This window comes from Stenella coeruleoalba, assembly GCF_951394435.1.
Source record: "Stenella coeruleoalba genome assembly, chromosome: 8".
Lineage (NCBI taxonomy): Eukaryota > Metazoa > Chordata > Mammalia > Artiodactyla > Delphinidae > Stenella > Stenella coeruleoalba.
Window position 1 is genome coordinate 39,747,718 of NC_137154.1, and position 24,811 is coordinate 39,772,528.

Genomic DNA, 24,811 nt, shown 5'->3' on the forward strand with positions numbered 1-24,811 from the left:
AAAATGTTTGCTGACCCTGGTTTATTGTATTTTTCAGCTCACTTCAGCACTTTTTATTGAAATTTCTTACTTTCCCAAAGCCCAGGAATGAATATTAATTCTATCGCTGTTTTTCTAAACTTTTCGCAAGTTGCTTACTTGTAGATGTAAATATCCTGGCAGAGTTTCTAGCATGTGTGAGCCCCTAGGTATATACACAACAGTAATGGAATGATTTCTTGGGTTTCACATCCTTTTTATAAAGTTTGCCTGTGGCTGTGGGGAGGGGTGGTATCCTGCTCTCTCCCTACAAATTCTAATTTAGGGGAGAAAACAGGAGAGCTGTGTGGTCCAGGGGTCTGTTTCCTTTGCTGTTACTACTGGTGGACTCATTAAAGACTTGTTAGGTTGGGGAGCAGGTGCCCAGACAAGAATGAATCTTTGGCTTTATTGTATAGAAGCCCTGAGGTCTGAAAATATTAGGTTAAAGCAGAAGTTTCAGGCCTACATCCAACGCTGCAGAAAGTCCCACACGAGACTCCCTTTTGAATAGCGAAAACCAAAGAACTGGTTTTGTTTCCCATTTTTGCCCTGGGTTACAGGACAGTCTTAATGAAATAAGATGCCCTTTCACAGCACTCACGTTGATCCTAATGGTTGCATATTTCCAGCCTTCTTTTTCTTGGTCTTGATTTTCCATGTATACTTGCATTTCCCAACTTTTTCATTTCATTTTGTTTTTATTTCAATGTTTGTATTTTTGCTATACGGTCACTTCAAACTCTTAGTGGGAAGAAATGGGGCATGAATACATACAAATAAATATTCAGATAAATAAATAAGGCTAATGGAAAATGTACACTTGCCCCAAATAAAGTCAAACAGCCTACAAATACGTCAAATTTCTGTGCTTTGGAATGGAATTTCTTTGAGTGTGTCTGGTAACCCTGGATATCTCATGTGGATCAGAAGTTCTGATTGTCTGCTGCTGCCATTGTAGGACTTTCTGAGGTGCCTGGGGGAATACATGAAAAGTGGTCCTTGGCAATGAAAAGCTTGAGAACCATGGTGTTAAAACATGTCTTCCAGACCCTGACCACGGCCACATCGTGGATGTATTTTCCTTGGCACTGTCCATGAGCAAGACTTTGCAAATGCATGCATGTGAGTGATACAGTTCCTTGGAGGAGTGAGCGAAGGCTTATGGAGAATATTGGAGAGCTGAAAGGTGCTATTTAGGATTTGGGGCAGAAGAATATAGATCTAAAAATGACACGTAGTAGTGGCTTTGGGAAACAGGCGTGATGTTAACAAAGATTGTCCTCAGTGCTCCTTTGCTCTTCACTAGCACTTTGCCTCACTTCATTTTCTGGGTTTTTTGCTGTCATATCTCAGTCTAAATTGACTCCTTGTACCTTTGACTTGTCCCTCTTTCTGCTCCCCTAATGAAAAGTTATCAGTCCTTAGAATTTTGTTCTTTGCTTAGGCTAATTGGATAAATGAATTTGTGTAAGTCAGAAAGAAATGGGTCCCATTTTATTAAACCAAGCCCTCTTATAGGGATCTACTCAGAGGTAACCCTTGGGACATTTGGTCATTCTGAGAACCAAAATAAACTTGGGTGGAATGAAAGTAAGAGGACAAAACCAATCATCACAAGACCTGGGTTTTGTACCAGCTCAGTCATTGATTACACGGCTTTGAGCGAGTCATTGGAACTCTTCAGATATCCGGTTGCTAATCTGTAATGTGGGGGGTTAGGGATCCTAACGAACCGAATTGCTGTAACAGATGACTTGATCATGCACACAAAAGTATCTTAGAAACCCCCCAAATCTGCATAAATATAAGATGCCATTATTATTACATTTTAAACTTCATACCATTGTGACAATTGATACAAGGCCATTGTGAAAAAGTGAAAGTTCAAAGTGATGTTTCAAGTGCATCTCTGAAGGCTGTCCTGTTATTCTGTATTTTGGGAGACTCTGAGAAGGGTTACCATAGGCAGGGCAGAGATGGTTTCTTGCAAGACTTTTAGCCAAGTGTGGGCTAGATTATTACATGGTTACATTGGTTCCCAACTACTTGAACAAATTTACCAACATGGGAAGTGAAGCTAGTAGTAAAGAGCACCCTCTGTGTGACAGACATCTTTCAAGGCATTATCTTAAAATTATTTAATCCTCACAAAAATCTTGAAAAGAAGAAATTAAAAATCACAAAATGAGGAAACAGAGACTTGGTTATGCTAATTAGCATCTTCTAGCCAGTGTTTTTTCCAGTATGTTCAGAATCACCTGTTGGCTCAAAGGGCAGTCCCTCCAAGTGGTGAGTCTCCCAGCCCATCTTAGGCTTGTCAGTTCATGAGCAGCACATTCACAGGTGACACAAAGCTCAGAGTGATCACTGAGGCTTAGGTGGTAGGACCAGGAATCAGAATAACATTAAAGGGCTAAAATAAAGAGCCCAAAGTACAAGAGGTAATGTTACAAGATGGACGCAGTGTCTTTTATTTAGCTTTGAAAAATCAATCGTTCAATTTAAGCCGGAAAAAATCTTGTTTACATATGTGTTGCGGGGTGTCCTAAGCATTTTAGATGAATTAAACAGTCAATAGAAACCAAAGTGTGTTGTGATAGCTAAAGGCTATATTTATAGTAGTAGATTGCTCAGATTAAAGGAGGTGATATTGCGCTGTTATCTGCACTGAGCAAATGCACACTAGCTGTACTGTATTCAGATCTAAACCACTATTAAATACTGCAGGTAGGCTAGAGATCATTTAGTGTTTGGCCAGGCTGGAGAAGGCACCAGAAACTATATGAAAATAGGGGCAGACATTTAGAAAGAGCAGAATCAAGAATGTACTTGATACTTTAAGGTATATGAATGGTTGTCAAGGGAAGAGGAATTAGGCTCACTGATCAGATGTCAGAACAAAACCTATGAGGGAAAATGTCAGGGATGCAGAATTTGGCTCATATAGGAAAGAACTTTCTTTTTCCTGGTTTTAAAACAATGAAGCTTACTTTTTTACAGAAATTAAATAATATTTGCTCATTACAGAATTTTATAACATACAAAAACAAAAGTATAAAGAGAATTTAAAAATCAGCCATGACCCTATAGCATCTAGAGACGATCACTGTTAACACCAGGATTGAGTTTGTAAGGAGCAGAACTGTGCAAAGCAGAGTGAGATTTCCGTGGGGTTTATGGTAGTTTGAGTAGATAGAGCAAGAAACTCTGAGGGCCTGATCTAAATGCTGAGATTCTATTCTCTGCAATTCTATATAAAACAAATTCAGGCTAATGCACACTTCCCAGAAAGCTTACCTGCATCATTTCCATGAGGACCTTCCACAGGGTGACCCAGGGTCAGAACAAGTGTCGAGGGTTCCCGACCCTAGGACATGATCAGTATTGGGGGGAAGAGGGAAGAGAGGGTTATTTTGTGTCTTTCAAACCACACATTGCTGCCATCTGTCAACCTGATTATAATATATAACACCCAAGTTTAGAATCCTATAGCAATTTGGCTAAAGCAAAAATTGTTCCTTTCTCTCTTAGCGCCAAAAGACTGAGAACTCTATGGTTTCCCACCCAGACTAGAGTATGGCTTAACAGGGCAAGTGGATTCTGAAGTTACAGCAGACAAATATCATGGTTATTCAGGAAGGGCTGGGGAGGCATCAGGAGAAGCTACATCTGATGGACAACTTAAGGGCCTGCCTGCACAGTGCATACCAGAGCTAGCATTTGAGTGATAGCCAAGGTCAAAAACTAGCAGGAGCTAAAGCAGTAGCAGAAGACAGGGACTGGAGGAGGATAGCAGGGCAGACCAGTTAGATTCCTGCAGAATACGTTTTACTAACATGAGGCTTGTTTTCCCTCCCCTCTCTCCCAATAGTAGGACTTTCAATCAGGATCCCAAATTCTAGTACTAATCTGTAAATAGTAGATATGAAATGGGGAAATGTGGCTTAGAGCAAGGATGGAAGAAAGGAGTCTTTGTAAGTGGAACTGGTTTCACGCGATGTTCTAACGACACAGGAAAGTATGTGCTTGTCTCTTCGGCTCTGGTGCCAAGCAAGAGTCTGGCCTTTTATTAACTGAAGCTAATCCGAGTGCTGGGAGGTGGCGGGCACTGTACACCCCTTCCCTCCTCCAAGACATACCATCATCAACATCCAAACAGCAACACAATCATGCTCGTCCCAATTCACAGTTTTCCAGCAGTAGCGAAGCTGACTAATTCAAACTCTAAACGAAAAACAAAAGGAAAGACATTGGAAGAAGGGAAAGATTGCCAAGGTTCTTTCAAGTCTACATTTGAAACTTAAGAGTTTAAACCTTGACATGGCTTTGTTCTCACTGTTGTTTACTTATAAGCAACTTAGGGTCAAAAGTTCTAATAAGTTCTTCTCATTTTACCTTTGACTTCCCCAGGAGTTGGCAGGATCAGGATCAATAATTCGATGCCTGCTTAGAAGGCGAGGTGGCATTTACCCGGGTTCTCTGCTTCCTCATGACCCGTAGCTCCTTTTGAAGGCTAGGAGTTCACCCCAGTGACCTGCCATGATGTCTGAGAGTCAGGTAGGCAGAGAATCAGAGAAGCTTAGACTTACTGATTCAGAGTAGCTTGCAGTTTCAGAATTATAAAGTCCCTGAAATCTCAGATCAGGAGGGGCACTGAAGGCCATGCAGTGTCCACCCCTAGCCCCTTGCCTGAAAGGATTACAGCAGAAAAGAGAGGGACGGGGAGTCTAGCCAAACTGCAGTAGCTCTACCAAGAGCGATTTAATCCATTTCACTTAAATTTAATTTACGACTGCTTTGGATTTGTAACATTGTTGGTAACAAAAGCCTAAAATATGACTTAGTCTTTGATTCCAAATAATATCAGATTTCTTTATCCCGCAGAGTGGTGGGTTTGTCTTTGTTGTTGAGCTTTGTTTTAATGGCTAAATCAAAACATAGCCAATGTTTTTTTTTAACATCAGCTGAAGGTTCAAAACACTTTACGATAGATTTTAATAATGAAGAGAAACATTCAGTAAGGTAGACTACTTAGCAACGCACTGGAAGCCACATGCCATTATAAAGAAGCACGTCTGGTTTGGCTGAAATCCTGCCTTTGTCTCCAGAGCTATTTTGCTGTAAATTTAGAACAGAAATACCCTTTCTGGAATAAAAATGTAGCTTTGTTGGCTACAAGTGCATGTTTGCTGCCTCACAATTTTAGAATTAGACGATGGACTTATTTAGTAGACATCGGAGGGTAAAAAGCAAAAGCCCATAATTTAAAACATTCCACTCCACCACAGTCCAAGAAAAACATGGACCGGTGAACAAAACCAGCAGTATTGTAATAAGAAAACAACTAGGTGCATTTTTTCCAAAACCTAAAAACCAGGAATCTAAATGTATGAGTTACTGGCTAAAAATTCCATTTTCATGTCTCAGTTTTGAGCTAGAAAAACAACGTAGACCCGATAAACATCATTTTAAAAAATGCACAAGTTCTCCTGCAGCCCGAGGTGTGGCCAGTAGCCTCAGATCCATCTTTATGTACTCAAGGGCAGTTTCTGTGGCCTGGAGGGATCCTGGGCTAAAAGGATTTTACTTTGCAAAGATTCATAGGCTTCCAGTCAGGCCCGTGGTGACTTCTGAGGCTCCCTCCCCACAGTTATTTGGCAATGCCGTTAATGTATTTTATTTTCCCCCTAAACACTTTGAATATCTGTTCGAGGTCCATGGAGTTTTCCAGGGCAAATGATGTGGTAACTTTTAGTAATGCAGGTGGGCTTACCCAGGCTGAAAGGCAGGAGGGATTGGCATTTTTTCAAAAAGGGAGCTGAGGCTGACTTACAGGCATCTGTTCTAAGACAATTATAAGATGGGAGTCAACCAACCAGTGGCATGAATGGTGTTTGTATTTCAGTGCGTGTGTGTGTGTGTGTGTGTGTGAGAGAGAGAGAGAGAGAGAGAGAGAGAGAGAAGGAGAGAGAGTAGACACAATTCCTGAAGATGGCTGAAAGTTACTTGGAAACGACCAACGACAAATACAAAAGTCTACTGGTAAAAAGCAATCTACCTGAGAGTTAAAACTTTAACTACATGGCTGGTCCTTAGATTTTTAGATGAGGCTGCAGTCAATGAAGACAGAGGAGGTCTGGTCCTATTATAACATGGGACATGGTAACATAAAATGATGAGGACAATAAAACTTTTGTGAGGAAGGAGGAGGAAGAAAAGAGTTTTCTGAGAAGAGGAACTTCCAAGAAAGAGCAGAACTTTCCCTCATCAGCAGCTGGTCACCCATCTGTGGGTACCTCAGTTCTCATCATGCAGGTAATAGGTGTGACACTTGAGTGGGCACGTCTGTCATTTGAGCATATGTGATGTCAGAATAAATGTACATGGTCCCTGAAGGAGTACGCATAGGGAGTTCGAGTCTATAAATTTAAAAAGCAGGATAGCTTAGCAATCATAATTTTTATCATGTTTCCCCAAAGAAAATCTCCTGCTTAAGAGTTTTGACAGAAGAAATGTGTGGGGACAATGAAAGCAAGGAGACCCGTTTGGGGACCTATCGATGGGCTCTATGTAAACATAGGCTGTCTCTTCTAATTCTTGCCTCACTGCTCAGGGAATGAGTCAGGGTTATTTTTCTTCCCTTTGAATCCTTTTCTTTTACACTTCTGTTGAAAGCAAAAACGAACAGTCCTAGTCACTTGCCATTTAAATAAGAGGGGGTTTATTACCTTTAACCAGTTGTTATGGCAAGAATGCTGTACATGTCAATGGTGGCTAAGATCCCAGGTGCCCGGTTGGCTTTTCTGGCCTCCAGAGAATTACTTTTCTGTCTGCGCTGCCTACATGTCTGGAGTCTGGCCCTCTGGAGTGCGGCCAGCTGAGAACCACAGGCTGACGCGCTGCTGCCGAGATGCTGGCCGAGTCACGTGCTTCCTGCCTCTGGTGACCCCTACCGTTTTCTTCATCACTCAGTTACGACTTCTTCAGGACTTTGTGTTGCATGCAGAATAACTCCCGTTCCTCTGCAACCACGGGCTGGTTCAGGTGGGGCTACACGCACTCCTTTGACTACTGGCATGCAGGAAAAGGGGAGGAAGACCACAACGGGCTGAATTTAGGCAACTGGTACAGTCTTGGGCTACCTGATGATGTCATAAGCATGAGGGAGATGCAGGGGTGTTGATGTATCATCTTGTTCCATCAAGACCTCCCCCATATCTCTTTTGTCTGAAGACCAACCACAGCCATTTCTCTGGTTAAGGACTAACCCACCAGGACATAATATAAGGGATGTGCTATCCCGGGCATTCAGAAAGATGTATAGAAAACATTTTAGAGTGTGTTTGCGGTGTGGTAAGGGCCGAAAGTGTCCTGCTAGATGTTGTCTTAATACTCTTCTGCAAAGCTATAAAAAAGGCTTGGCTGCTTTTGTAATTTTATTAAAGCTGGGGATGAGAAAAGGGAAATGCATCCAGAGAATAAGTTGGAAAACTATCATATCTGGCTGGCAAGATTTTACTCAGAGACCTACACCATCCTACCTCCAGACCTGCCTCCTTCTGACAAAAGCCATTTCACCATCTAACTCCTAGGGTGAGACAACTATCAATCATTCTTCAAATCTAGATCCCCTAAAGAAAGTGGGGAGCCCTCTCCCACCTGCAAAAAGGTTCCTGTTTAGTGCATGGGGACCTAGCTCTTTGCAGGAACGCTGATGACTGCTAGGCCATACCCACTGCTTGGTGTTTCAAGCTTCAGTGGGATACCTTTGAGCACATTTATACTAGAGATGTATACAAACAGTAGTGAAGACAGGCGAGTTCTTTACTTGAAGCAAGTTACTTCTTTCTGAATCTGAGTGAATTGGACTAAGAGCTGTGTAAGCGCATGTATACGAGGGCTGTGTACTCTAGGGAGCTCATAATGTATTCTGCAAAGTTTGTTTATCTGGACGCCTTAATAAACCGAGATTATTTTTGCATTTTATTTGTTTACCTTTATTGTAAAGAATAAAACTGCAGACTGTCTCAGTAAAAGCATTTTATACGCACATCCCATTCTCTTTTATCCTATGAAGAGAAGCTATTAATTATCCCCACGTAGATTAGGGGACTGAGGCGCAAAGCAATGAAGTGACTCGTTCCAACTTACACAGCTAGTACGTATATAAATTTAGGTCTGATAATATAGGCATGCACGATCTGCTACATCACACAAAATTGGTTGAAAGGATGGCAAGTGGACTATTTACTATGACTATGACTAGTAAGCCATGATTATTCTTATGATAGTGTACTGTCTTTTAGACTGTAAGCTCCACGAGGGAAAGGATCAGGGTTGATTCATCACTGTAACCTCAGTGCCCAGAACAGTACCTAATACAAAATGAGCAGATAAACTATTTATTGAATGGATAAGTAAACAAATATTTGGCCCAGTATATCAATACATAAATTATATATTTTATAGTGTTGTTAATAATTATGGACTTTCATGTTTCTATAGAACTTTAACTTTTTAAAGACTTTTCTTTTTCTTAATAAAGTTTGCCTGAGGAGGACAAAGTGAAAGTTAAGAACACAGACACTGGGAATACACATTGGTTTCTCAACCCATGAATAAGACGATTAATTGTGAAGGAGACAAGCCTCACAAAATTGCTTCTGCAGCCTGGACCATATGTTCCAGGTTCTCTGGAACAGACCAGGTTCTCTGGAACAGACCATTGTCCCCATAAGGGTATTCTTACTTGTCAACCATGTGTCCTGATTTTTTGTTTAGAAAATATGGTCACCATATGCACGTTATAAAACTTGAGTCCCTAGACTAATTTAACCCTTCTGTGCAGCTATTACTAAATCTCATATTCTGCTAAATTTTCTACATGTGCTTCGAACAAGTGCCGATTCCAGCTCTTTACATTGATCACGAACAGATACATTAAGTCTATTTAAATTAATAACTTAGTTTTCCATAGAAAGATGATTTCAATGACTTATTAGAAAAATGCATTTTCAGACTTCCCACGTAGCACAGTGGTTAAGAATCTGCCTGCCAACGCAGAGGGGCACGGGTTTGATCCCTGGTCCGCAAAGATGCCACACGCTGCGGAGCAACTAAGCTGGTGCGCCACAACTACTGAGCCTGCACTCCAGAGCCCGTGCTCTGCAATAGGAGAAGCCACCACAATGAGAAGTCTGTCACCGCAACAAAGAGTACTTCCCGCTCACTGCAACTAGAGAAAGCCTTCGTGCAGCAACAGAAACCCAATGTAGCCAATAATAAATAAATGAATAAACAAGCAAAATGCATTTTCAAAGCACATTTGAATTATTTCTCTAATGTAATCAACTTATTCTTTTTATTCAATTTGAGCATTTTCTGATTTTCCTAAAATATTTATGATGACCCTAACAGGGATCCAATGAAAGTTTTTTTTAACTTTTTATTTTATATTGGAGTATAGCCGATTAACAATCTTGTGATAGTTTCAGGTGCACAGCAAAGGGACCCAGCCATACCTATACATGTATCCATTCTCCCCCCCGGACTCTCCTCCCATCCAGGCTGCCACATAACATTGAGCAGAGTTCCCTGTGCTATGCAGTAGGTCCTTGTTGGTTATCCTTTTTAAACATAGCAGTGTGTACATGCCAATCCCAAACTCCCTAACTATCCCTTCCCTCCACCCTTCCACCCCAGTAACCATATGTTCATTCTCTAAGTCTGTGAGTCTGTTTCTGTTTTGTAAATATGTTCATTTGTATCATTTCTTTTTAGATTCTGCATACAAGCAATATCATATGATATTTCTCTTTCTCTGTCTGATTTACTTCACTCAGTATGACAATCTCTAGGTCCACCCATGTTGCTGCAAATGGTATTATTTCATTCTTTTTCATGGCTGAGTAGTATTCCATTGTATCTATGTACCACATCTTCTTTATCAATTCCTCTGTCAACGGACATTTAGGTTGCTTCCATGTCTCGGCTATTGTAAACAGTGCTGCAATGAATATTGGGATGCATGTATCCTTTCGGACCATGTTCTTCTCCAGATATATGCCCAGGAGTGGGATAGCAGGGCCATATGGTAGCTCTATTTTTAGTTTTTTAAGGAACCTCCATACCATTCTCCATAGTGGCTCTACCACTTTATATTCCCACCAACAGCGTAGGAGGGTTTCCTTTTCTCTAATGTAATCAACTTATACTTTTTATTCAATTGGAGCATTTTCTGATTTTCCTAAAATAAAAGATTTACGATGATCCTACTAGGGATCCAATGAAATTTAATAAAATACGGTTTGACATTATGTGGGATTTGTTATTTCACACATTTCCCAAATAAGATGGATCAAGTCAAATGGATATATTTGAACAACTTGATTATCTGATTCCATGGATGTCCTGGATAAATTTTAGAGAGAGAGAGAGCATAGAGATCTCCATGTATAAAGTCAGAGCAGACAGTGTTTCTAGTTTAGGCTCTAGCACCGATTTATTCTGTGACTCCGGGCAAACTCCTTCCGTTCTCAGGGCTCAGTGCTCTCCTTTGTAAATTAAGCGACACAGTCTAGGTCGGTGGCTCTCCTCCTTTGCTCTGATAGCCCCTGAGTCCCTTGGAGGCCTAAGGATCTCCTTCCCCTGCCCCTTGTTCATCTGGAGCAGCTCGGCACATATCTGTTATATATACATGCCAGTCCACTGTGGAAAATATGGTTTGGAAAAAAAAAGTTTGACAACTAAAATAATTTTATGGTCCTTTGGTGTCTGTTTGAGCTGTGCTTCCACCTCACTTTTGAACTATCCCTGTGAGGGATATGGGGTTTACCTGGGTGGAAAAGAGGCCTAGGCATGTATGAAAGGGGTAAATAGGATAAGAAATCTTCTCGTGTAACTTGCTGGGGTAGACTAATGAGGGAATCTTTGACTGACTTATAGACCTTCAAGGGGCGGATCAACATGGTCAAGGTAAAGTTTCCATCTGAGACGGGGTCTTTGGTTCTAAGCATTGGCAGGAGAGAGATGTTGAGTCATTAGTCAGAGCACTGAAGTGGAATTTAAAGTGCATTAAATACAGAGATGTATACGTATAGAGAGCTGGTCCTCCAGGGTATGAGCCAAGCTTTGATATGGTTATGTGTACGCAGGGATTGAATGGGTCTAATATGGAAATTTCCAGAAAACGGGAGGCAAATGCGAGCACTCCATCACTGAGATGATCAATCCCTGACTTCCCAAGTTGTAGACACTGGTGTCTTCCATCAGTCCTATGCCCTGAGGAAATTCTGATCAAGACTTGGCAGGACATTTGTAGGATCATCTCCTCTATTGAGTGGAGCCTAGAATTGGCCTTCTTGCTTTCAGCCCATTAGTCAGTGGGCCTGGTCGTCATTCACAGCCCCATGCGCCCTCTGCATTGATGATGTACCATTATTCCTGATACATGGATCCATTCCAAGCGGGTTTCTTGTTGTTACACTGACCCACTCAGTAGATTTTCTTTGACAGAAATTGCAGCCTAATTCAAGTTTGGGCTCACCACACTCACTTGGGCATCTCTGAAGGTCCTTTGGCGTTCCTCTTGGAGCAGTCAGGGCTCTTCTTTCCTAGGCCATCAGTCTGTACTGCTGAGGTCCCAGCATGTCTTGAGATAAGTCTGTCCAACTTATACCCATGAACCATGCTGAGATGCTCAGAAAGCAGCAAGGTTTTGGCTGGAACGTTGAAGCTCTGCTTATTCTAGAATTCTGTACGTCTAGCCTCTTTCATGGGGCAGGATCAGCCATGTGGAGGGGTTACCGAGAACGCAGGACAGGGTGAGCCCTGGCAGGTTGTCCAGGACCCAGTTTAGTGGTTCCGGCAGCCTGTGGAGCCGCCTTGATCCCTGAGGGCTGCTGTGGCCACTGTAGCTGGGAGTGAATTTAACTTTCCCTTATTTATTTCCTTTTTAGTTCTTGACCGCACACATTGTAAAGCCATGCGGCCCTCTTCCTGTTAGTGTGTCCCTCATCTTGCCCCTGTCGTGGCTCTTTTCCAGGAACTCTTGATCTCTCTCTGAAGACTAGAAGGCATTTCCAGGAGCTGCAAGTTAATTTAGAGTATAATTGGCTTCAAAAATTCCCTGTGTCCCCTGGAGAAGGGTCTACCAGAATTCTAGCACCTTGGGGATACTGTCACGTCACCTTGCTTTCTCTCCTCTAAGGTCCTATGTCTGAAATCAAGTTTCACCAGAAAAGCCCATGACAAGTTAGTTGATTTCCCCAGAATGTGCCATAACGAATCTGTCTCCCTTAGGAGAGGTGGTGTGACTGCTTCATGATGTGTTCTGACCTTCAGAGGCACAGACCCCTCCGCCCTGTCACCCACCCCTGATCGTCCTTGCTTCCCTTCCATCCCTGTGCTTCTGCCAAGAGCTGAGAGGGAGAATATCTGAGCACACAGTGTCATCTCTGTGCATGAGTTTGTTTTGTTCTCCAGTGGAAGGTCCTCCAGGATAGACTTGACATCCCCTTTCCTATTCCATCTACTACTGTCTGGCTGAACTCAATGCTCAACACACACTTATGGTTGATTGAATGTGTGATAACACAAACCTGTGTGCTCGGGCAGAGATCAGACAGCACCCTTCCAACCATTATTTCATCTGACTTTTCACAATGGCCGTGGAAATGAGGAAAGGTTGACTAGAAGGCCGAACTCAGCTGGGATGCTGAGATAGCCGGGTCTTTCTTTCTGTCTTCATGTAATCTGGGACCTCTTCCTCTCTGAGTGGCCTCTCCACTTGGTTTCTGCAAGTGTGCCTTCCAGCAGGTAACAAGATTTCTTACATAGCAGCTCAGGGCTCCTAAAAGTACAAAAGTGGTTGTGAGGCATTCTGAAAGCTTAAGTTCAGAATTGGCACAGCATAATACCACATTCTATCCATTAAAGCAAGCCACAGACCAAGCCAGATTCAGTGCTGGGGGAGACTATATCAGGGCATGAATGCTGGGGGTCTTCTTATCCTTGACGACTAGCTACTATGATCTGTAAACACTGTCTTAGATACAGTGCTCTCAGTGCTGTGTTTCTCTCATAATTTCCTAGTTAGTGAGAAGAATGGCCAGGTAATTAAAGCAGCAACATAAGGCTCTCCCTCCTGGGTAATCCTAGAGTTTGGAGGGAGGTACTAATACTTGGCAAGAAGATTCCCTTAAATCAAAGAGACGCTCTGAAGTCCTTCAGATGAAGATAAAGATGACCCTGGACGTGTGTTCCCTGTTAGCCTTAATGAATAAGTAGGCCATGTTGCCCCTTGTAGACAGCATGTTTGAATGCACGGAGATGGGATAATGGCAAACGAGGATCTGCCTATGCCTGTTTTTATGGACCTCCCGTTAGTCCCAAAGCAATGACAGAGGTATAAAGTATATTGTAAGAACAGGGGCATTTCAGTGAGAAAGACCTGGGTTTGGTTCCTTGTACTATCACTTAACAGCTATGGGATGCTAGTCCCTGCTACAGAGTAGGGATTTAATAAGCATTAGATTTTCTTTTAATCAGATAATTTTGTACATTAACTTAAACAACAACTATTGAGAGACTACACAATAAGTCAGGTAATGTTCTAGTTGCCAAGAATATTTTTATTTGAAGCCTGGAGGATGCAGGGGATGAAGGAGAGGGAGAAGTAGAGGATTACTCATCTATGTATTTGTAGCTTCAGGAAGCCCGATAGATGGTGAAGTCATTCACTGTATTAGGGAATACAGCAGGAGGAGGCAGTTTTTCCCCTCTTGTAGAACTTCTTCTTGTTACTACACCATCTCTGAAGCTTTGGAGCTTTTCCTTTGAGCTCACACTTCTAGTATAGAAGTGTATAAGTCAGTCTTCACTGGGTGTAAGGCTCACATTACACATGAACAAAAATAAACCACTGTTTTTGGAAGTCACTGAGATTTGGGGCTGTTACCATGGTCATACCCAGTGAAAGCTGACTAATACAGAAATTGGTACCAGAGTGGGGTGTTACCATAACAAAACAAAATGAAACAAAAACAACCAAATTATGTGGCACTGGCTCACAGTCAAGCAGTGGGCAGGGAGGAAATTATTATTGAAGTTGACAACAAAGTGACTCATGTCAGGCAGTGGCTAAACATTTGGTAAAACTATTTCCTGAGATAACTTGGAGGATAATAATTTACCTAATGAAGGTGTGGCTTTAGGTGAAGAGTTTGGCAAACAGAATGAGACCTGTGTACTTTTTGGTTCTTGGCGGCATGTGACAAGGTACTATAAGAAAGAGATGAGCTCAGAAGTAATTGTCCAGTTTTCAAGCAGGAATAAAAGGGAAAAGAGAGAATCCAGAACTTTCAGGACTTGTAGGATATAAGTGATTCTCATATGCAACCTGTAAAAGTTAAACTGAAAAATGTGCTGAGCAACAAAAGATAATTTTATGAAGGCCCCAAGCAAAGTCCAAATTAAGGGTGTAACCTCCATATCCTCTGTTAAAACGTTTAAATGAATTAAGGTGATTCTGAATAAATTATTTACATTGGTTCAGGGAAAGGAAACGAAGGGTTTGCTCTCTCATGGAAGCATGATAAGTTTGAAGCACCTCTAATTAATTCTAGAAAGAGAGGCATGTCTTCAAAAGAATTCTGGGTGTAGTTGTTGGCACATCATGTTGGTTGGTGAATAGCCAATGATGGTTTTGAGAGATTTTTATTTCCAAAAGAGCCACCAGCATGAATTAAGAGACTGTAACTGTTAAAGACATAAACTAACTTTAAGGCCCCCAAATTTCTGCCACTCAGCTCCCAAGGACAGAAGGTTCCTTAATGGTCTCTACAGATGTATCAAGAAGATAATGGAAAAGGAAGAAATTATCAAAGTATGAAGCCAAGAGCCATGGAGAGCAATGACTGCACCCAGGGAGAAGAAGACCTGGTATTTAATCAAAGAATATTCCTTACTTCAGCATATGGGTTTAACTGTATTTGCCCAGACATATTTCAGAATTGCTGTGGACAAGTGATCGCTTGATGCTTCTACGTTATTATTCTCCTTTACAAATGGGAGAATTCATTGCAGTTATCCTGCTTCTGTTCCACCAATGCATGTTGAATTGGGGGGAAGAAAAGTTAACTGTCTTTTGTTTTATTTTGGTTCATGGGTCTCTCGATCAAGAGGAGCCACATTTGACCACCTTTAACGTAGAGACTATTATAAGAACCTGGGCTTTCCACTTACTGTCATATCCCATTAGACTTTTGGGGCTTTTCCTTTGAGGAGTGGTATATTTTGTGTGCAGAAGGGAGGGAAGCAAATATTTATGATCAAGATACTCATTGTGGAATACTGTATCTCTGTTCCCAACTTTTGATTCCTCCTTTCCAAGAAGATTATATATCCCTGCCTCTTGTCATGTGATTTGGAGAGCTTCCCTATGGGATAAATATAGTTCTTTGCCCCATTTTCCACTTGGTCATGTAATTTCACTGCTTAATGAAATGTGAGAAAAATTGTCATGTGCCATGTGTAAACAGAAGTTTTAAGAACCATTGCATTTTTCTTTTCTTTTTTTCTTTGCATTTTTCTACTAGCTCTCTTGATCTTTTGTCTTTGCCATGACACCAATATAGAGAATGCTTACTTCCAGGATACGAAAGCCATATGCAGCTGAGCCCCAGAATGCAGCCAACTAACAGTCCACAGGTAACGTGAGTTGAGAAGTAAGGCTCTGTTGTAAGAAGTCTCTGAACTTCTGGGAGTTTTGTTTTTCTAGGCTTACTGAAGTCCCATAGCTGACTGATGATGCTATTTTTCTGAAGGAAACTGTCATAATTTGTATTACATTGGATATGTATTGTATCGCAGTACAATGTATTAATGTACAATACAGTAATGTACTACAGTACAAGAGTGTATGAAGTACAATGAGAGCAGTGTTAATGGAATGATATAAAAACCTTATTTCACATACGTGTGTATGTACGTATGCTTCTATCCATCTCACACATTAACTACAGAATATATGAGAACTACAGGAAAGTATAAAGAAGAAAAAATGACCCCATTGTCCAATATTACTATATTTTCAACATTTTACTTTCAATAATTTAAATTTACAGAGAAATTGTAACAATAGTGTAAATAATTCTACATTACCTCGCAGATTCCCTAAATGTTTACATTTTATCACATACGTATCATCATTCTTGCCATATGTATACATCTACACACACGTGTGTGTGTGTGCCAATCATTACTCTTTCTGAACCAATTTAGAATGAATTGGAGACATGATGGCTTTTATTCATAAATACTTAAGGATGTATTTATTTCCTTTAAAAAAACATAATGTCTTATATAACAAATGTTCCTTTAGCCAAATTAGGAAATTAATGCTGATGCAATGCTACTGTCTAATATATAACCTTAGTCAAATATCTCTAATTGTCTCAATAATGTCTTTTATGGCAAAAGAAAAAAATCCACTCCAAGATCTAATCTATGATCATGCATTGTACTTAGGTTTTTTGTTTGTTTGTTTGTTTTTGCGTTATGCGGGTCTCTCACTGTTGTGGCCTCTCCCATTGCGGAGCACAGGCTCCGGACACGCAGGCTCAGGACACGCAGGCTCAGCGGCCATGGCTCACGGGCCTAGCCACTCCGAGGCATGTGGGACCTTCCCAGACCAGGGCACGAACCCATGTCCCCTGCCTCGGCAGGCGGACTCTCAACCACTGCGCCACCAGGGAAGCCCTATACTTAGTTTTCATGTCTCTTTAGTCTCTCAAACTGGAACAGTTAGTTTCCTCAGTTTTTAAATTTTCTTCCTTTCATGATCTGACATTCTTGGACAATACGGGTCAGTTTTGTATACCATCCCTCAATTTGATGTGACTTTTTAAATAACGGATTCAAATTATGCATTTTTGTCATGAACATCAGAGAAATAAAATATAGTGTTCTTATCATTACATTACATCAGCCACAGGATGTGGATATGTCCCATTACTATGGATGTTAACTTAGATCACTTGGTTAAGGTGGTATCTACAGGCTGTTTCATATAAAGTTACTCTTTTTCCCTTTGAAATTAGGGAGCATTTTGTGAGAAGATGCTTTGAGACAAAGTAGATATCATGTTTCTCATTGAAGTTTTCATATGTTAGTTTTAGCATATATTGATAATTCTTTCTTGAATAACTTATTACTATGGTTGTCAAATAGTGATTTCTAATATTATGATTTTTTATTTATTGATTAGTTGAAATTCTACTGTAAGGAAGAACTTTCCATTCTTTTCAATTTTTGTATTTAATTAAATTCATTAATTAACACATTTTCCCCTATACAGTATTTTTACAAACTTGAAATTGTACCATGCTGAGATTATTTAATTAATTTCAGTATGAGTTCATGGATTCTTATTTTACTCCATGGGTAACAATCCATTACCGTCATTTATTCAGATTCTCCATCGCCATCATTTATCCTAGGTTTGGCCAGTGGGAGTTGCTTCAAAATGGGCTCTCTGTCCTTTTGAAACCTCCCTATCATTTTTTGAGCACTTCCATATTGTTTGAGATAAGACAATATCCCAAGCACATCTTATGCTGTCTCAGTTTCAGCTCTGGAGCCAGACATTTTTCTAAGGATTCCTGGTCCCTGCTAGTGGGGAATGGTATTTAGAAACCAAGATCTGGGTGCTAGGTGATCTTATTGCTACCAAGGAAGATGTCATTTTAACATTTAATATTTAACGTTTTTGGTGTTTCTCTTTGCATTTTTTCCTATAAATTGTTTTTACAAACTTGAAATTGAACCACGCTGAAGTTTTTATTCCTGATTTTTCTTAAGAGTATAACAGGAGTATTTTCTGGTTATTCCAAGCAGCTTTGTAGATGATTAGATAGTTTCTATGAATGGTTAATGCCAAAAATTACTTTTGCACTTGGCGTCATTGGAAAATTAAGTTATTTCCGATTTACTTTTGTAAATCACAGTAAGTAATAGTAATAATGAATACATATGTTTTTTTTTTTCGGTATGCGGGCCTCTCACTGTTGTGGCCTCTCCCGTTGTGGAGCACAGGCTCCGGACGCGCAGGCTCAGCAGCCATGGCTCACGGGCCCAGCTGCTCTGCGGCATGTGGGATCTTCCCGTACCGGGGCACAAACCCGTGTCCCCTGCATCGGCAGGCAGACTCTCAACCACTGCCCCACCAGGGAAGCCCTACATTTGTTTTAAAGACGCTTTCACAAGCAATCTCTATTTTAATTCTCACAATAGTCCTAGGATGCCCTTTTACAGGGGAAGATAGTGGCTCAGAGGTATTCCATGATCCTAAGCTCAGTGGAGCTCGGATGAAGCCTAGATCCTCTGGTTGGCTTACATTGTTCGTCACCTGCTTATGTGTATGCATTTGCTTCCTAACTTAAATCTAACCTATTTGATGGCAGAGGCTGTGTTTTAATGTGTATTGTGTCCCCACAATTCCAGCACACCGCAGGGGCTCAAGAGAAGTTTATTGCTTGCTTCGGGAGAGTCTGAAAAGTCTTTGACCCAAGCAAATTCTTGGGAAGTTTTTCCACTGGGAGTTAGCTATTAAAGCACAGCTCCCTCCTTTTTGGACACTGGTGACCAGACGTCTTAATTATTGCAGTTCTTTGCACGGGATGCCATCAGTGAGGGAGGAAGAGAAGAGCAATCTGTTTGGATAGGGAGGGGTAAACCCAGTAAATTTGCCAGCTGCATTTGCTATCCTAGCAGTGAAACATGCCATCCCACACTGCCTTCAACTACAACACGAGACACAGGACACGGTGATAAACTGCCCTATGGTAGGGATCCTTATCTGCAGCAGATTAAGGGGCCCGGAGACCACATGGGGACAAACGTGCAATTAATGATATTGTTCCAATTAGGGACTGGTTCAGCTGAAAACTAAAAGCACAAAATCAAAATCCCTCCATCCTTAGTCACTTCCTTGCAGACTGCTGGACCAAGAGGCTTTTTGATGTTGATTGTCTCCTTTTAGCTTTCAGTTGAGGATGAGCCAAATTGCATCACTTGTGCTAATTATCCCTCTCCTGAGACTGCAAATTCCTAGTTAATAGGGGAATCAGTCCAAACTACGTACTGAGTTTCCAAGGTGGCAGCTGTGTCCTGGCGACCTGGGTCAGTACAGACCTCAGCTGCCACGAGGCCACCGGCATGAATATTTCCCCCTGAGTCCATTTAACCAGGAAAGTGAAGGACTTTCGGGCTTTGAAGAAAGAGTGGGAATAATATAGGTGCTCCTGCAAGGAACGAAAAACCATCTTCTCCCCTGGATCCCCTAACTCGGTCCATGGCTTCGCCATCTTCCTGGCTTCTTCCACCTTACCCTTCAGTACATACCCCCAACATGTAGGCATTCATCAAGACCTGTTGCTTACGCTGTTTCTCATATCTTACTTCACCTGTTCTCACTGCATTTAGTTCATTCAGTCCCCAGGGTCATTCCGGTGACATGGAGTAGAGCTGATATTTAAACTCAGAATTTAGGTGCCAAGTCTCTTATCTTTTGCAGTCTGGTGTGTGTTTCATTTAGTTCACTAGTCTAATTGCAACAAAACTCTAGTAGGATTTAATATTGTATGGAAAATACTGAGCCAAAAAGTTTTTCAAAAGTCACGTTCCAGTTGGGAAGGCTTAAGGAACAACTCCTATCCCCCTAATTATGGTTAGGTTTGTATTGCTATCATTGGTACATTTTCTATAGGACATCATAGCAAAGTGAGAAAGGATCTTGTGCTGGATATTCCCCATGGGCCCCTCCAGCCCTTCCACCAGTCTCTGTCCAGCTCCGTGCCCCAGGAGGCTAACTCTCTTGACTGCTTTACAGACTCTCTTGCCCTCTGGCTGTGGTTGGTCAACGGAAGCACCAGCGGGAGGATGGAACATGGGGCCTGGCTCTGCCTCTGCCAGGGTACCGTGGGCGGTTACACCCCTTTCTGAAGGCTGCAGCTCCTATCAGGTGACCCTTTGACAGTTCTAGCTCCCTCTTTTGGCTCCCCCGACCACACCCCTATCCACTTGGCCTTTCAGACCTTCCCACACCTCTATAAATAGTTCCTCCATTACCTGCTTGAGTATGCCACCTCTTTCTGTGCCTGGACCCTAATTGATTTAGGGTTTTGAGTCACCCAGCTCTAGTCACAAGGAGTAGAGATGCACGGACAAGGATCGTTTGTGGCATGTGTGATTCTGATCAGTTCTGAGCCATTAATATAGGGGTTGAGAGCTTCCGCCATGTAAAATAACAAAATTACTGATGATGATAATAGTAGCAAGCTTTTATTATACTCTTAGCACATGCCAGGCACTGTTCTAACTATTAATATGTACTAACTCTTTTTATCCTCACGACAATCTTATAAGCTAGGTACTGTTTTTATCACTATTTTCTAGATGAGAAAACTGAGATACAGAAAGGTTAAGAATCCTGCTTAAGGCCCTTTACCTTAGTGTGTCGATCAAAACCAGGATATTAAGTTCCAGAGTCCTCAACTGCTACACTAGACGTCTCCAAACGGACAGGAAGTCAGTGTCAAGGGACACATAATGAGAGTGCATTAATTGCCCAAATTACAGAATCATCTGAACACAACTTTTGAAGGAAAAATCCAGCATGTTTGAAAACTGTTTTTAACTTTGGGATTTCTAACATCAGTGCTAACACCCAGTAGTGCCATTTTTAGAAAATTGTCATTTATTTAGGCAGATGGAAATGGATATCGTTCTTAGGTTTGAATGTTCAACACTATTTAGGCAGCACGGGCTGCGAAAACGACTCAGAAGATGTGGGTCCCACCATTCATTAGCTGGATGACCTTGAGCCAGTCACTTATTCTCTTGGAAACCAGCTTCCTTTTCTCAGGTTGATGAGTCTCTAGTCCACCCCCTCCTGTGATGAACACATTCCCTATGTCGTCATCCATTATGTGACTGCTACCACCCTAACATCAACAACTAATATTTGCTCCCTGTTTTGGTTTATAATGTCCAGAAATGTGTTATTTATAATATTTCAGAAAAGGAGATGTTCTCCCTTGGCTTAAATATTTATGGGGATTAGGGTCTTGTTACCTCCTCAGGTAGCCGGTCCTGAAGCCTGGCCTGACCACTTGCAGGGCAGTTAAAGCTCCTGTAGGAGTCCAGGTGGAGATGCTGTTATAGTCATTACAGCTGAGAAGGAGAATGAAGAATGTTTAAGAAGTGGAAGTGACGGGTTGAAGGATGCAAAGGGTGCTTTAGGATGAAGTCTCCAGGAGACGCCCCTGAAATGAGCACCTGTTACCTGCGACGGGTTTCATGACGGCTTGTCTCACCGTTCTCTGACCTTTCTCCTCCCTTACCCCTCCACACCTTTGTCCATGCCATGCAGTCTGCTTAAAAGGACCTCACCTGTACAGTGAAACACTCAAAGACAGATGAAACCTCTGAGGCCCCATGAATTCAACCAGAGGTAATGTTTTCCCCTCCCTCCAGAATCCTGTGTTGTTCTGGTTGGACCTCATTCACGACACTCCTGTGATGCTGTGTGCCATCGTTATTTGTGCACCTACTGAGTCTCCCTGACTAGGTGTGAATTCTTTGTGTCTTATTTACGTCTGTATGTCCGAGTGCATGGACCTGGACCTTCTAATCTTTGTCAGGTAGATGGGAGGCAGTCTACAAAGCCCATTTCTAATGCTTATTATGTATACTGCATACATGTAACACACACACACACTCGTACATACCGTTCGCACATTCATACACACAAGTCTGGCACTTGAAATACCTGAGATGGCGTGCCCATCGGTGGACCTTTGTAATCCAGAACTTAATCTTAGTTCTCAGCCCTAAGAGATACTGGGAGATGTCTTGGCAAACAATAGAGAATAAGGTACACTTTTACTCATAACCCTGCATGTGATACTTTAATCTTAGAACCATATTAGCTTTCAGGCCTGCTGGTAATGCCACCCATTGTCAAAGGCAGCAGCCAATCCCAAATGATCCTGTTACCTCAAATCATGATAATTACCGGATTTGCATAACCACCCTTGTTTGCCAGCCACCGTTAAGGGTGCCTGCCTCCATGGTGGGACTGACCAGTGTATAAACAGTCAGACACTTTTTAAAATGGCAACTCTTCCTACTCTGTAGAAATAGTAAAATTAACATAAGCAAAGGAACCTTTGGAATTGTTGGCAGTCTAGAACTGGGGAGTGTTTTTTTTTCACCTCATCAGCAGAAATGAGCCTCTGAGTTATCGTTTTTGGCTGCACTCTGGGGAACAGAAGCCAGCACCTGACAACCTTATAACTATGAGAGAAAAAAAGGGTGGAATGTTTGTGTGAATCTTGGTGGTACACTCAGCCCACACCTGGAAACTTATCTGTGCTTGATAAGTACAGAATTTTCGGTTTAAAAGTGATCAGTCTCCTCTTGTTTAAGTAATTGTTACCTTTTCTCTTTTGGAAAACCCATAAAGAGGAAAACAATTTGCACATCTTGGAGGGAAAGACTAATTCAGAGACTAAGGCCAGAGAGAGTTACAAGGGGAGACCCCTCTCTGGGCCCAGGACAGAAACACAGCGGAAAGAGTCACGTGTCTGGCTGGTGGAGATCAGGGCTGGACTTTGAGGGCTAACTGCAGAGTCTAGGGGGGTCTGGAGCATGCCAAGAAGCCCCAGGGGGAGCACTGGGGAAACTGGAGTGGCCTGAGCAAGCTGATCTGACTTGCAATTGTGCCATTATTAGGTTAGACTCAGATTTGCACTGGAGCATCAGCTCCAGGAGGGTGGGCCTGTCTAATTCAGCTTATATTTCTATCCCAGAACCTAGCACAGATCTGGAATGTAGCCAGTCCACCATGACTACTCGTGTGCTAAATGAATCTGCCTCCTAATCAAGTCCTTACCTCAACCTTTTTTTTTTTTTTTTTTTTGCGGTATGCGGGCCTCTCGCTGCTGTGGCCTCTCCTGTTGCGGAGCACAGGCTCCAGACGCGCAGGCTCAGCGGCCATGGCTCACGGGCCCAGCCGCTCTGCGACATGTGAGATCTTCCTGGACCGGGGCACGAACCCGTGTCCCCTGCATCGGCAGGCGGACTCTCAACCACTGCGCCAACAGGGAAGCCCTCACCTCAACCTTTGTTCAGCCCTCAACATGTCCCAGTGGCCTCCCCTCCTCAGCCTGAGGCTGGCATCTTCTCTCAGCTGATCCCACGGGGACCCAACGTGACCTTGTCCAGCCTTGTGTTGGAGTGGGGAGGGGCACAGTGCATGGACTTGCCGATTGCAGGCTGGGAATCAGTGTGGCGCCTCTCTGAGAGTGACTTGCAGAGGACAGCAGCCCCTCCTCTTGAAGCCTCTTCTTCTGCACCAGGAGACACTTCTTGGAGCCCTCAAATGCTTGAAGAGGGGAGGGTGTGGTGCAGGACTGCGCGTGCCAAGCCAGCTCCTCGGCTCCTGTAAAGGGAGCCACAGTGGGCCTCTCCCTTCCCTCTGGCCCTCAGGTGCAAGATCAGAGATCTGTCAGTTATCTGTTTATCAGGCAGCTTTATGCCTTTAAAGGGGGAGCTGGGTGGCACGTATGCAGATCTCAGAAAGGCAGGAATCTGCAAGCCGTGTGCACCTCCAACCGAGCTGTCATCCTCTGGCCCTGTCCTCCCAGGAGCTGTGAGCTGGTGGCCACCTTCTCGCCCCCATCAAGACTGCGGACTTGAAATGGGAAGCCTCCATCCTGAAGACTCAGCTGGCCAAAGGTGGTTCTTCCATAGTTTTACAAACAGCTTCCGCCTTCCCACTTAAGTCTTTGTGATCAAGAAAGAGAATTATGGCCATTTGTGACTTCAAATTGAAATAATAACACTAATAATAGTGATTATGCTAACATTTATTGAGAGCTTACGCTCTGTGCCAAGCATGGAGTTAAGGATTGTTAACCCATTCCTTTCAACTCAGGAGGAGCACACTATTAAGCTTGTTTCCAGATGAGGAAAAGAGGCTCAGATCACAACTTGCCCACAGTCACCCAGCTACTCATTAGTCAAGCCAGGATTGAAACCCCAGGAATCAGGTCTGGGCCCATACAGTTAAGATACTCTATTCTGCCCCTTGCATGGACCTTTTTGACCTGGGGACATTGTTTCTCCTCATTTCTAGAGACATAAGTTTGTGGAGTGTGTTGGTGTCTCTCTGTGTGGCTGGTCCCTCCTAGCAGTCAGGTCTCAGCATAACTGTGACCTCCTTAGATTCATTGGCTCTTATAGTTCCGGAGGCCCCACTCTCTGCAGAGGCTCTGGGGAGGGACCTGTTCCACGTCTCTCCTCACTTCTGATGGCTGGGGCCATCTTGGCTTGTAGACACACCACTCCAATCTCTGCCATCATCTTCACATGACTGTCACCTCTGTGTGTCTGTGTCTCCTCTGCTGTCTGACTCAAATATCCTTCTGCAATTATCTTATAAAGACACATGTCATTGGATTTAAGGCCCACCTGGTTCATGCAGGGTGATGTTTTCATGTCAAGATCCTTAACTCAGCACATCGGCAAAGCCCCTTTTTCCAAATAAGGTTCACATTCACAGGTTCTGGACATTAGGACAGGGACATCTTATTCAACCTACTACATCATCCAATGCAGAATAGATCCCATTGGCCCCTCTATCTCATTATCCTGTTTCTTTCCTGTACAGCATTTTTCACTGTCTAGAGTCCTCTTTTTCTTTATGTGTTTCCAACTACAGTGTCCC

The 24,811-nt window shown here is 42.5% G+C and overlaps 1 long non-coding RNA gene across 4 annotated transcripts in view; it reads right to left on the minus strand.

Moving 5' to 3' along the window:
* Window positions 1-3,154: 3,154 nt before the first annotated feature.
* The window catches only part of LOC307190202, a 468,185-nt gene continuing 446,528 nt past the window's right edge, over window positions 3,155-24,811 (minus strand). For 2 of the 4 annotated variants that reach the window (XR_013829439.1, XR_013829440.1), the window contains 5 exons: window positions 21,154-21,252; window positions 6,750-7,092; window positions 4,417-4,555; window positions 4,161-4,245; window positions 3,155-3,388 (listed from right to left, as the gene is read on the minus strand). This is a non-coding gene — a long non-coding RNA (uncharacterized lncRNA). Of the gene's footprint in view, window positions 3,389-4,124; window positions 4,556-6,749; window positions 7,093-12,615; window positions 12,872-21,153; window positions 21,253-24,811 lie in introns of those variants that run through there. The other 2 variants (XR_013829441.1, XR_013829442.1) reach the window with 2 other exon arrangements.